Below are 12,134 nucleotides of genomic sequence, written 5' to 3'. Positions count from 1 at the left end.
AAACATAATGGCTTAAAACAACACAAATTTATTATCTCACAGTTGAAGTCTGAAATTGGTTTCACTGGGCTAAAATCCAGGTTATCAGCAAGTCTACATTCCTTCTGAGGCCCTAGGGAAGGATTCATTTGCCTGCCTTTCCAGCTTCTAAAAGCTGCTTATATTCTTTGATTTGTGGTTTCCTTCCACCTTGAAAGCCAGCAATGGCTGGTTGAGTCTATCTCCTTGATGCCGGGGTTCTTGTTCACAGAGCTGAAGAATGAACTTTGCAAACAGTCAAGGTAGGAGAGCAAGGCAGAAGCTTTTATTTAGAGAGAAAGCAAAAAGACAGAGCTCCTGGCTCAGGCCACGAAGGGACAAGAGAGTCCCCTTGGTGGTGCTTTGTCTAGGGGTTTTATAGGCAGTTGAGAGACAAAGGGCTAGCGATGTACACCTGCTAAGTGGTCCCAAATACTTTTGAAGAAACACTAAGTTTCTTATTAGTCTTCCTGTTTATTTACAAGAACTTTACTGCTCTAATTTCCTCCCAGGATAGCAGCTTCCTGGTCTGGGAGCATATCACTCAAGGCTGCCTGCTTTGTTCCCAAGGTGGGCTGAGTTACTGTCTTACTTTTTAACTAACTGGGTTTTAAAATGGAATCCTTCCTGTTTTTACTATGTTGTTTTGGGCTTGTAGTAGTTTTGGGCTTGCTTGCTACATTGCCCAAGTTGCAACAACTCATTTGTTTAGGGCTGGAGGAAGAAAAGCAGCACCTGGGTAAAGTTAGAAAACTCAGCTGGGCCCCGACAGCAGGCCAAAGCAAATCTCCCAGGGGTTATCTTGCTTTGTTTATGTTCACAGGTTCCAGGTATTAGTACTTGGATATCTGGGGAGGGAATGCATTGTTCCACTTACCACATGTTCCTTCTCTCCTTTCCTCTTCCCCTACCTCCCCAGTCCAGGGTCTGCAATCATTCTACACATTGGATTCATGGGTTTGTCCTCTGTGGTGAGCAATACTTAGGTTGCTAGTAAAGAGTAAGCAGGTGGTAATTTGGTTTTATGTTTCACTCTTTAAGAAGCGTGGATTGTGCCTCTAAATAGGCATATTGTACTTTTTTAAGATTCTAAACGAGGATACTAGTGGAACTGGCAGAAAAATCTGTACTCAGGGTTCTGAGTTTGTGGAAAATGAATTCTGCCTAGTGTAGGTTCCACTTAGAAGGAATTCTTACCTCTAATTAAAGTTCTCAAGAGTAGACTGTTCAAGAGACATAAGGTCTGGTCTAGGATACCCTGAAAGGGAGAAAAAGAAAGAAGGCTTGTGTATGGCTAAGGTACCTGAGAGCCAAATCTAATCTTAAAAGCTAGTGGTCATGATAATATTCTTATAGTCTGAGGTTCTCTATGCACCAAGATTTTGCTAAATATCTTCCATCTACTCTAACCCTCTTCCTAACAGTGCTTACGGGGGATACCATGTGTATCTGGGGTCTGTATATTTCAAACTGAGAATTGGGACACATGGTGTATAAATCAGTATGCTGGGAAGAAACATGGCAGCCTCACATTAGGATAATTTGAGGAGGGCTTAATAAATGCACTATTTACAAGGTGTGAGCAGTATGTAGGGAAACCACAGGAAATAGTGCAGTTTCCTGGGGCTAGTAATAGCTCAAAGGGTGTTAAGTGAAGGAATGGTTGCCAGAGCCCAATAATAGTCATGTAGTGGGCCACCTTCAGTGGAACAAGTGGCCTTCAGTTAAGGAACAAAGTTAGCCTAAGATGACCCCACAGGGAGAGAGCTGAGAAAAATCAATACTTATAACTCATTCTTTCACTCCCCTCTGATCTCCTGCTGGGAGTTTTGTTGACCAACCCAACCAGAAATCAGAGGGCTAAAGAGCCCATTGTAATCCGTAAATAAAGCTTCCCTGATCAAAGAAAGTGGTGGGAAAGGGGAGAAAGTAGATTTAGAGAGGCAAATAGAACTTATTAAACATTCATGCTCTGTATATTACTGGAAACAGTGAGATAATTTGAAGTGGGACTGTCAGAGAAATTCTGAGATGAATATTTGTCACACATAGAAAATGTGATATGAATTAAAAGAGTGAGAAGTTCATTCAATACCAGTGACTTTTAAGGGCAGTATCTATACATGTCATTCCAGGGTCCACCCAAGATTTATGCCAGACAGAATGTGCACATCGAATGACTACTGAGTGAATTATTGAATGAATGAAAAAAATGAAAGAATGAATTAAGGTATATGTCTAGAGGTAATGCAGTAAGCTGAGAGCATTAGAAAGCTTATAGGAGAGACAGTAGAACAAGTTAAGCTACCAATAACTCATATCCAAATACGTATCTAAAATAACAGCAATTTAAAAAAGATAGAAGTTTATTTCTGTCCCATATAGAATTCTGCCTATCCAGATGCAGATAATCCAGAGCTGGTATTGCAGCTCTGCTCCTTGAAAGCCTTAGGCAGTCAGGTTATTTCGGCTTTCTGCTCTGCCATCCCTGGGACGTGGTCCTCAGTCTCGTGATCCAATACAGAATTTTGCCATCATGTCCATGTTCAAGGCAGCAAGATGAAGGACATAGAGGGACAGAGGAGAAGATTCTGAAGTGAAAGATATGACACTTTCACTTTCTTCCCATTTAATAGAATTCATTTTCACTCTTAACTAAAGGAAGGATGAGAAATGAAGTCTTCATTCTGGGTGACCATGTTTCCAGCTAAAAATTGGTAGTCCTACCGATACGGAGGAGAATTAGTACAGAAAGACAAACTGAAGTCCTTGCCCCAAGGAGCCTGAATTCTGCTTTCAGCTCTAACACCAAACCACTCATTTGACTTTGAATGTTACTTACCCTCTCTGGGCACAAGTTTTTCATCTATAAAATGAAAAAGTTGGACTTGAACAGGTATTTTCAAATTATTTTTTGAGAAATTCCTCAGTTAGAAAAATAATAATAATAATAATAATTTGAGAACCATGTCCTTCTTCAGACCCTGTGAGAGGCACTCTGGGAACATACAACAAGGTAAACAAGTTTTGGCGTACTTCCAGAAATGTATTCTTTACCAGAGGAAATAAGACATGTTCAATTAGATATAATATTTTTTAAAGTATATCATGAAGGATCTCATGAATTGTTTAAAGAGTTAATAGTCAGACCAAATGTCATGGAGAAGATAGGGTTTCAGCTGAGTATTGAAAGATGGGTGAGCTTCCTGAATACAGAGTTGGGAAGGAGGAAGCCCAAAGAGCAGGAACAGCCCGAGTCACTGCATGGTGGTCGTGGGCTAGAAGTCTGGTTTGACTGGAATAGGGAATTTTCCTACTGGAAGATTAGGATAGATGGGAAGATTGGGCCGAACTCTGAAAGCTTTGACTGCCACATTAAGGAATTGTGACTGTATCCTTTATTTGGATTCAACACACAGGCACTCTGTATAAACTGTCTTGCTTATCTCTCACAAAATCTTATGGACTAGGAAGAATCATCCCAATTTGGGGGATAAATCATATAAGGTTAAAAAGATAAGTTACTTGGCTAAAGCTTCATGGCTAGTTTATGTCAGGGCCAAGATTTAAACCCACGGCTTCTAATGCTATGTCCTGGTCTTCTGATGGCCCCACTGCTGCTTACTACATTGGATCTGCTACTACCCACAGTAGAGTTTTGCAAAAGGGATGCCCTCATCCAAAGCTGCATCTTAAGAAAATGAAGTTAATGGAAGCACAGGGTGTACCTGTGTAAACTAAACTAGATTAGGGAAGCTCTCTGGGTTGGCTCAGTCTCCCTTTTGTGGGCCTTGAAGCAGATACCAGAGACTTTAAGGCTTTCTGGCATACTTTTGCAGACAGGACGATTCTTGGTTACCAGGGCGTTTGATATGGCTCGTGTCTGAAGGCAGCACTATAATTAGTTAATCCTCATTCCAATTTGGAGGGAGGATAATTACAAGTTGGAAGGCTAAACATGCCAACATCCAGATCTTAGGGAGAGCAGGCAGGAAGTAAGATTTTGAATTTCTAGGGCTGGAACTATTAACCACCATAGGCATAGCTGCTACTGCTACTAATTATACCATCTAACATGGCATTTTATTTTACTTAGCAGTGGTCCCTTCTAACCCCACCAAACAAAAACCCTTTGTACCTGCATCAAAGCCGTGGTCTGACATTTAAGATAAATACATCATAGGAAAGGCCTTTTTCTCCTTGTTGTTTTCACATCTTTATTGAGGAATAATTTACATACCATAAAATTCACACATTGTAAGGGTACAATTCTATGATTTTTAGTAAATTTATAGTTTTACAACTACCACCACAATCCAGTTTTAGAACATTTCCATCACCCCTAAAAATTCCCTTGTTCATCTCCATTTCTGCTCCAGCCTCAGACAACTGATCTGTAATCTGACACTGTAAATTTGCCATTTCTAAACATTTCATACAAATGGAATTATACACTATGTGTTTGTCTTTTGCATTCAGCATCTGCCACTTGGCATTATATTTCTGAGGTTCATCATGTGGTGTTATGTATCAGTGGTTCTTTCATTTTTAGGGCTGAATAGTATTTTGGTGAAAATGTTTATTCTCCAGTTGATGGACGTTTGGATTGTTTCCACTTTGGAGCTATTATAACTAATGCAGTGATGAACATTCATGTGCATATCTTTGAGTGAACATGTGATCACAGTTCTCTTAGGTAGATTTCTAGGAATGGAACCATTGGGTCACATAGGAAGTTCAAAGTCAACTTAAAAAACAAATTGTCAAATTGTGTTGCAAGTTAGTAGTGCCATTTTACATCCCTACCCACATTGTAGGACAGAGGGGTATAGTTTCTCCGTGTGCTTTGTAACAACTGGAATTGTCTATATTTTTTATTATAACCATTTTTGTAGGTGTATGGTGGTATTTCATTATGGTTTTAATTTATATTGTCCTAATGACTAATTAGGTTGATTATCTTATCATGTGCTTAATTTCCACTCACGTATCCTCTTTGGTGAAGTGTCAGTTGAAATCTTTTGCCCGCTTTGAAAAATTCAGTTATTTGGGTTCTTAGAATGATTTTTGATGGTTCTTTATAGGTTTGAGTGAAAGTTCCTTGTCAGACACATGCTTTATAAGTATTTTTCCCAAACCTATGTCTTATCTTTCCATACATTTTCTTAAACATATCTTTTGAAGAACAGAAGTTTTTAATTTTGAAGTCCAATTTACCAATTTTTTTTTTATGGATCACACATTTGGAGCCTTATCTAAGAATTCTTTGCCAAACTGAAGGCCACAAAGATTTTCTCCTATATTTTCCTCCAGGATTTGTATAGTTTTTGCTCACATTTAAGTCTATGATCTATTTTGAACTAATTTTTATTCATGGCATGAGGTAAGGATCTGAGTTCATTTCTTTTTGGATATGGACATCCAGTTGTTCCACTTATTGAAAAGACCAACCCTTACCACAGATTATCTTGACACCTTTCTCTGATGCCTCTGCTCAATTTTTCTTTTTTCTTTCTTATTTTTAAGCCTGTATTTCCCCAGTCTGCACTGTGTCTGAGTATCTGTGCAGGTTAATGGTCAGCTGTGGCTGACCTGGGTTTGTTTTCACCCACCCCCGAGCCCATGAGGCTTCTGTCCTCTGCCAGTGGATCTGTGATGGGTATGAAGAGCACAAAGTGTGTGCAGTTTTCTAGTCTGCCCTGGCGGCTCCTTTCCCTTTTGTGTTGTGCACATGTGCAGTCTCAAGATTGTTCGAGAGTGTGTGGCTCGCTTGAGCCTTCCCGGCTCTTAGGCCTCTGTCGAGCCTGCACCCAGTCTCAGCCAGGAATAGTCTTGTCCCAGGTATGCAGCTGTGGGCCCTTGTCACCTACCCACCTCTGGGATTAGTGTTTCCATAGACAATGCTGCCGGGCATGGGCACTGCCCACTTCTCCAAATTAAGTGAATCCCTTCGACCATGAGAAAGAAACTGACGATCCTCGCTGCCTGGCTTTCCCTAACAGAGTCCTGCATTCATCAAACTTGGGGAAAGATGGAACAACCCTCGGAAAGAGCAACCCCATCACAGATTCCCATTCTTATTTTCTAAAGTTCAACAGATTTTTAAGTGTAATAGTTTTGAGATTGTTGTATACTTTTGGTCAATTCCCAAAACACTGAAATTTTGTGTCAATTTGTCTAGCTTTATATTTGTGTTTTGGGGATAGGGTTTACCAATACTCTCATTCCAACATAGCCAGAAGTAAATTATAAATGATAAACATTAGTTTTTAAATCATATAGCCTTTGTGCTGCCAGACACAGTAAAATATGGTATTATTTTCATGTCATTGTATTAATTAGGTGAGCACATAACACTGTGTGTTTATGTATCTGTGTATTTTAAAATAATTATTTGGAAAAAGCCATCCCCTTACTTAGTGATACTTGCCAAAAGGAAGTGTGTAACAAAGAAAATAATCTGAGTGTGCATTTTAGGGAATCACTAGAAAATTATTTATGTGACAATAATACTGTCTCAGTTCTGCCACCAGCTAGCTCTGTGACCTTGGGAACATCACTTCTCCTCTGTGGGTCTCAGGAGGTCAGACCAAATTATTTCAAGCATTCCCTCCAACTCCAACATAAAACAAGGCTCAGGTGTTCATGGCATCTTAATTGTATGTTCTGAGGCACACATAATCCTGTTGTCCTATTGTCTCTTATTCTGCCCTTTATTTTATAATAATGGTAGTTATTGAGTGCTTAGCATGTGCCAGGCCTAATGCTATATAATCTTTATATACATTATGTCATTCAATCTTCACAACACCCCGATCTGGTCAGTACTCTTATTGAATGTCTGACAGACAACCAGCAGTGTCTAGTCTCTGGGGATACAGCAGTGAAACAGGCAGAGACCTGCGCCTTCATGGGGCTTACCTTCTAGTAAGAAAAGACAGATGATATTGGAGAAATTAAATCAGTAAAGAGAGTGAGTTTTGGGATGAAGGCTTCCCTTAGAAGGAAGAATTTAACCTCTAAGATATGTAAGTATTACCTTCCATCTGCATTTTTAAAAAACTTAGATACAATGAAATTCATTAAGCTGTCTTTATTATGTAGCAGGGATTTGAAGCCAAGCCTTTGTGGACTCTAAACCAGTCCAGGATAAGAAAATATTTTATTCACATATTTAGTCATTTACCTAATTCTTGCAAAGATATACTTTATTGCTATGTAAATCTATCCAGTATCTTGTACCTGTCAGGCTCTATATTGTGCTGGAGACATAAAGATGTATACAGAACACGCCCTACCCCTGAGAAGTATTCAGTGCAGTGGGCTACACAGACATAAAAACTAATAATTGCAAAAATGGTGAGAGATTTGATATAATAGAAATTGTAGGCAGAGAAGAGGCACAAGGAAGGAAGTCAAGTTAAGGAAGAAGGAATTTTAAATTGAGGATTAAAACCTGGATATCTGTATCCACAATGTTGAGTCCTGACAATTTCATGTGGTTCCAAATGACAAGAACACAGGGTCACCCTAAGAAGAACAGGGGGGAGTGATGATGGGTAAGGAGAGGGAGGTAGAGATCAGGTTAGGAGAGCCTTGAATGCCAGGTCAAAGAATCTGGACTCTATCCTGAGGGCAGGGAGAAACCAAGCAGAAGAGAACACAATCACTGTGGCATTTAACCCTTCCACCTCTGGCTATTCCGCTGATGACAGCTGATCTAGAAGTCAGGTTAACTCTTTCCTGCTTCAGTTGGCTTTCCTTCCCACAGGCACACATATTTGTTAGCCAAGAGCACAGGGGAAAACTTTACCACCAAGACACTATGTACAGTAATGAGAAAGTCATAGAAATATCCAAAAAAATCTGGTCTTTCTGATCTTCATAGCTCACAGTCTCTAGAATTGGCGAAGACTATAGAGGTCACATTCAAATTTGGCAAAATATTAAGTATCCCCTATGGGCTATGATATAAACTGTATAGACCAGCACATTCTCTTAACATTTCAGAAATGTAACTTTCCAGCCTCTGCTCCCATACCTCATGAGGCAGCCTGAACCCCAGTACAATGACAAGAAAGTCCTACAACCCCCAGAAAGAACTGCCTCCCTGTAAGTGCCTCTCTCTGATTCTAGCTCCCCCCTCTGGGCCCACCTTGCATGCACTTCCTCCTTAGGTCCTGGACAGGCCTGCAGATGCAGCAAGACAGTGGGTACTTGCCCTTTGTGAGGCTTCTCTTCTCCAGGCTAATCCTTCCCTACCACCTCTGCCCACTTTCTTCTACGTTTCTTCACATTCCATGGTTTCTAAACTGTGTGCCTTCTTTGTTGTTCTCTGACATGATCTCCTTCCTACAATGCCAGAATAGGACCATTGCCTCTCTCGCTTTGGATACTAGGTCTCTAGAAATGCAGCCTCCTCTCTAGTAGATTTTTATTGTTGTTCATCAAGTAAACCTATTTTTTGTTTCTGTGACATTCTTCTTTGAATAAACATTATTTTGGTATAGTTTTAGGTTTATAGAAAAGTTGAAAAGATAATATAGAGCTCCCACATACCCTTCATGCAGTTTCCTCTAGTGTTAAAATCTTACACAACCATGGAACATTTGGCAAAACTAATAATTAACATTGATATATTACTATTAACTAAGCCACAGAACTATTGTCAGATTTCATCAGTTTTCCTGCTGACATTCTTTTTCTGTCCCAGGATCCAATTCACAGTACCACGTCAGCCTATAGGAGATTTTACAGTATAACCGTGACCCCTTTACACTTGTTTCAATTTATTGGTTTTAATCTTCTGTTCTAGCATGCTGTGATCCTTTTGATTCTTAGATTCTCTTTTCTGCCATATTAGTGATTTCTTAAGTAAATGCTTAAAAATATTTAAGAACTTTTAAAGTATATATTCTGTAAGTATTAAGTCAGATACAAGTGTTTAATAGGATAAGGCCTGAGACCAAGAACAGAGATCTGTGCATATCACCAAGACGTCCCTGGAATGCCTAGATTGGTATTTTATTTTATATCAGTTCTATATAAGTCCCTGGGTTTGATTATGCTGTTTAACCCCAGTAGCATGTGACCCAAGTGAACAAGATTTTACCTACCTCCAAGTCAATTCAATTCAATTCAATTTTGTTGAATTGATTTTAGTATCTCATATGTATCACATACTATGAGAGATCTAGAAATAAACAAGATGTAGTTCCTGCCCCCATTTGTTCTTCTTGTCCATACAGAGCATATGTAAGGTTCTATCTAACAGATAGTCAAATCTATGATGATAGCAAAGGGAAAACTTTAGAAAAGGAAGTTCTTTTGGAGAAGTTTCTGGTTATTTGACGTTCTACAGTAAGGACCCTGGGCAATAGGAACCCCTGCTGGGACTCTGACCCCTCCTCCTGAGATTGGCACAGCTCAGCAGGCCTTTGGTTCCCAGATCAGCAAAGCCACACTGAGAAGGGTCAGGTGGCAGAGGGGACACCCTAGGCCTTATCTGGGAAGATTTTCAGAATCCAATCCAGATTAAGAATCTGGTGACAGACTGAAAATAAAAGGACTGAATCATGACGCCAAAGCGAGAGGTCAGAGGTCAGAGAGAGCCAGAAAGCTAGAGTGAGGAGGAGGAAGAGGAGCAGAGTGGACAAACGTGAGGAGATCTGGAAGGATTTAAGATGCGGAGGCTTGGCAGCTTCTGCCGCAGACCTGTGTGGACTTTTTTAGAGAAGCCAGGATCTCAGAAAGGAGCTGGAGGGGACCAGTGACCTTGTGGGTGGGGAAGTCAAGGAGCAGAAGGCCCAGAACAGAGGGGAGAGAGGGCCAGCACCATCCTGACCAGCATGATAGCTTCAAAAAAAGGCAGTCCCCTTCATCCTCTCTGCCCCTTCCCCCTTTGTTCTTTCTCCCCTTCGAGGTAAACCCCTCGGCGTCGCAGCTGACAACATGATCAAGCAAATGTATGAAAAATAATTACATCTTTTGGCTGAGTTTTAAGTGGAGTGACTGTTGGACGTTAGTAATCTCAATTATCAGCCCCTAATCCACCTCTCGGGAGAATTCTGTGGACCCCCATCTGCACCAAGCCTTGTCCTGATTAGACACTCTAAATTAAACAAGCTTAGTGGCTTTGGTGCCCTCCTACCAGGCCACTTCATAAGTCACCACTCTCTTGGCATAGTTTTTGCTATTCCCTTCAGAAAGAGTCCAAATTAATTGGAGGCAGAGACATCCTCTCAGCTTCTGGCGAGGGGCTTCCAATTTACTCTACTGCCGCAGTGCAGGGGCCCCTCCATGCCCGGCCTCAGCCTTGGGTGAACGAGGGTCTGGAGAGGAGGTGCTGGGACTTGTGGCCCTGGGTCCTCCTCTGCTAGAACAAGGAGACATGCCTCCAGATGCAGAGGCTGCTCCGGACTGCTGTACACCTGCTCCAGACCCGGGTCTCCTAATTCAGTGAGTGCATCATCGCCACTCCAGCTGCCCATGCCAGGAACCTGCCCTACTTGACTCCTTTGTATTCACTCTTCTTGTACCATCTGTCACCAGGTATGATCAAGGCTACAACCCAATATCCTGAGAATCTATCTCTTCCTCACCTCTGCTGCCAGTGCCCTGGTCCAAACTAGCGGATTCTCTCAGGAAATTCCTACAGCTTCTTTAGCCAAGGGGCATATAGGATGCGAGGTAAGCAGGCCTCCAGGCTCTCTCTGTTCTGCTCCGAGCACTACATCAGCATTAAGGTGGCTGCCAGAAACCCCAAGCCCTCCTTTTAACTTTGTGCCCCTCACCTCACTGATACCGTGGTACCTGACCAAGAGACGGAGTAACCACCTCACCAAACACCACCCGGGTAGGTTGGCAGATTGCTACTTTCAGATGATTCTTTCTCCTCCCTTTTACAAAAAGACATCATATAAAAAGACATGTTTTAAGCTTTATGCCATCAGTCTATTTAACCCCTGCTACTCCTTCTTACTGTCTTCTGCTGACTTCTTGGACTCATCCCTCAGTCATGGAGAACTTTCATCCACAAATGTCTTTTCCACTGCACTGCTGCCACCACACTGAATGATTTCAGTATCCATGAAAATGACCCATAGAACATTCTGGCCTCTCAGTAATTTAAGATAAAATAACAAATTCTTAACATGGTCTGCAATATCCTGCATGATCTGGCCTCTGCCTGCTGTCCAGCCTCTCATACCTCCTTTGTGTCTATGCTCTATCTGCACTGACCTTCCTATAGGTCTTTCTGTGAGCTATGGATTTTCTCCGTACCTTACATACACATTGGCCCATCTACCTGGAAATGTTCTTTCCCAATGGCCCTTTGCCTAACTACTTCCTGTTCTGTTTTTAGGATCCAGTTTAAACATCCCTTCCTTAGAGAATTCATCCACCGATCCCTAGACTAGTGTGAAAGCCTCTGTTACATGTGCCTATAACATACCCTATTTCTCCTTAAAAACACTTACCACTCTTCTGATTACTCATTCAACATCTTTCTCTATTCATAGATTCAGGGAATATTTTTGTATTTAGGATATGTACAGGACTGGGGGCAGGCGGAGCAGTCATGCTGCTGCAGCCAGAATTCCTTCCCTGTATTTCTCGGTGCCGCCAGGCTTTGTCACTTCCTCTGAAGCCACATTTCCATTTTGTTGAATCAGAAGGTATGTAACATTAGGGCACAAGGTTATTTCTTTTATGTGAGCCTTAGAATGTCAAAGCCAAGAAGAATCTTAAGTTCCTCTAGTTCCCCATATCCCTAAGGAGGGATCTGGGCTCTGAACAGTATCTTAGGAGCCACTTAAAGGGGGAGGGGAAAGAGGGGCTTCAGAGAAGTCAGGGCTCTGGCCTCTCCTGTCTGTCCTGGCACACACACCAGAGCAGCCCCTCCTTGCTGGCCTTCTCCATATACTTAGTTTGAAGAGAGGTCTCAGCTCCTAACAACATTTGCAAACTTGTCTCTCTTTCGGCAGCTAGAAACACTCAGGCTCAGAGAGGGGAAGTGACTTTCCTGACTCACCCAGTGAGTTGGTGTGACAGCTTTGGCTGTGAGCCCAACTGCTCACTCCTGTACTGTCCACTGTAGCTTACTGCCTCTCGCT

At 41.6% G+C, this 12,134-nt stretch overlaps 1 protein-coding gene across 3 annotated transcripts in view; it reads left to right on the top strand.

Moving 5' to 3' along the window:
- The window catches only part of AGBL4 (AGBL carboxypeptidase 4), a 1,242,012-nt gene that overhangs the window by 779,779 nt on the left and 450,099 nt on the right, over positions 1–12,134 (top strand). The gene's annotated exons all lie outside the window — the stretch shown is intronic.

Source organism: Manis javanica, chromosome 4 (assembly GCF_040802235.1).
Source record: "Manis javanica isolate MJ-LG chromosome 4, MJ_LKY, whole genome shotgun sequence".
NCBI classification, from domain to species: Eukaryota; Metazoa; Chordata; class Mammalia; order Pholidota; family Manidae; genus Manis; species Manis javanica.
Note: the sequence above shows the minus strand (reverse complement) of the source record. Positions and strands in the feature narration are given on the sequence as shown.